Genomic DNA, 2,072 nt, shown 5'->3' on the forward strand with positions numbered 1-2,072 from the left:
GTTTTTGAAACCATTAGTGAAAAGGCCAGACTTCAGGGGTATCTGAGGCAGGCTTGAAACACAAGAGTCAGGGTGGCTTCTGGGTAATACCAGATGGCTAGGCCTCAGACTGACGAAGCCTCTTGGATGAGGGGCGAAACGTTTCTTTTTAACAAAAAAAACGAAGTCCAGATTACATGATTCAACCTTTTTTGTTGTTATATACCTGGATGACTGAGAAAACAAACTTTGTGTCTATCTCTGACTGTTTGGACACTCCTGGCTGATTGTCCCAGTTGGGGTTTGGTGGCCTCTCTGGTTGGGGGGCTGGGTGTTGGTCTGGGAATCGGGTTGGGGTGTCTGGACGGTTTCGGGATGGGTCTGGGTTGCTGGCCCTGGTTCTGGTTGGTCCTCCGGGGCTATGTGCCGGTCCGTGGCCTTGATCCCTGGTGATGCGGCTGCCACCTCCTCCTAGGTATCTCTGTTAGAGCCTCTGTCCCCTGGTGGATCTCGGAGAGTGGGGGTGCCTATTGGGGTCAGTGGGGGAGCTGGTCCCCTGGGGGGGCATTGCCACCTCAATTCACCTCCCCATCCCGACATCCTCCTCCGCCCACTCCACCACACCACCACTCAAACAGGGTTTTGGGGTTCAGGTGCACTACTAAGCTACGGGGAGAATCATCCATCTCCGTGGCTGGTGGGGTCCTGGGCCCTAATTTTAATATACAACCTAGACACTCACTTATAACACTCTCACGACACAGGCATATATAGGATCTGGAGTGGGCACATGATCGCACTTAGGTGGTGGGATGTACTACCATTTCCACCTCCCCGGACCTGTGCCCACTCTCATATGTAGCATGTAGACATTTTAGGGTTCTGGGCGGAGATGAGGGGTGAACGGGCACCGCCTGCTCTCTGTGCAAGAGGTGGGTCTGTGCCGGTCGCCACCTCATCCCCCCATTTTAAACGCACTGTATAACAACATGCATCAACACCATATTCGAGTGGGAGGAGGAGGAAGTGGGTCTGTTCATAATTTATTTATGCATATATAGATTTTTTTTACATTTTTTTTTCTTTTTTTCTTTTTTCCACAAACACCTCCTTTCTCCGTGTGACACTAGGGGGTCTGGGATGGAGGGGGGGGGGGGCGCATTGTTGGGGTCTGGGCTGTGGGTGGGCTTTGGGCCTTGGGGGCGGTCAGTGATGGGGCCGGTGCTTCGGTTCCTCCTGGGTTGTTCCGATTCTTTTAATCTAGGTTCCTGGTTGTGATGGCCGGCACTTTGACCGGGGTGGCTGCCGGCTTTCGGCGGGGGGTCGGCTACGGTAGTGTACGTGTGGTCATTGGTGGTGTAGGGCGGCGGTTGGGGGCGTGGCTTCGCCTCATCAGGGCACTGGCTGGTCTTCCTGTGTGGCATTTGCGGTGGGGTGCTGTGTGTGTGGGGGGGTGCATGGGTGGCGTGCTGGGGCGTCTCCGGGCCTATGGTGCGGGGCTCTTAATGTGGGGGCCGGCCCTCCTCAGTTGCGGCTCCCTGCTGCTCTGCCCCTTGGGCTGGGGCCGCCCTGTGGTCGCTGTCAGATAGATGTTGCATGCGGTCAGCCCGACAGGCTATCTGTGTGTGTCTGTTGGTTGCTCAGGTTGGGTTTTTGGTGGTCCCCCCTCTCTTGGATCAATTTGGGCCCCACTCCCCCCGGTCGTGCCCCCCTTTGGCGGGGGACCCGCTTGCCGCCGGTGCATTGGTGGCTCTCGGTGTCTGGGCTGGGTGTTAGGGTGCACTTCGGTCCGCCCTGGTTGCTGCCTGGCGGGGCCTGGGTGCCCTAGCTCTGTCGGGGCGTGGTATGGCCTCGGGGCTTGGGGCTCGGTGTCCATGGCCGGATCTACTTGGGGGGGGGCATGGGTCGCCGGCCAGACCTGTGGGCTCGTCGCTGCAGCTTCCTGGAGGCTCTGCATTGTGGTGGCTGGGGTCACCCGGTTCTTTCCTCTGCTTCTCTCTGGGGGTGTGTGGTTCTCCCTGTTGGGAGACTCCTGGGGCTCCGGGACTGTGGGCCGCTGTGTGTCTGTGGCTCCGGTCCTCCCTATGTTGCCA

The sequence above is a fragment of the Nematolebias whitei genome, chromosome 4 (assembly GCF_014905685.2).
Source record: "Nematolebias whitei isolate Nwh7 chromosome 4, NemWhi1, whole genome shotgun sequence".
Taxonomy (NCBI): Eukaryota; Metazoa; Chordata; class Actinopteri; order Cyprinodontiformes; family Rivulidae; genus Nematolebias; species Nematolebias whitei.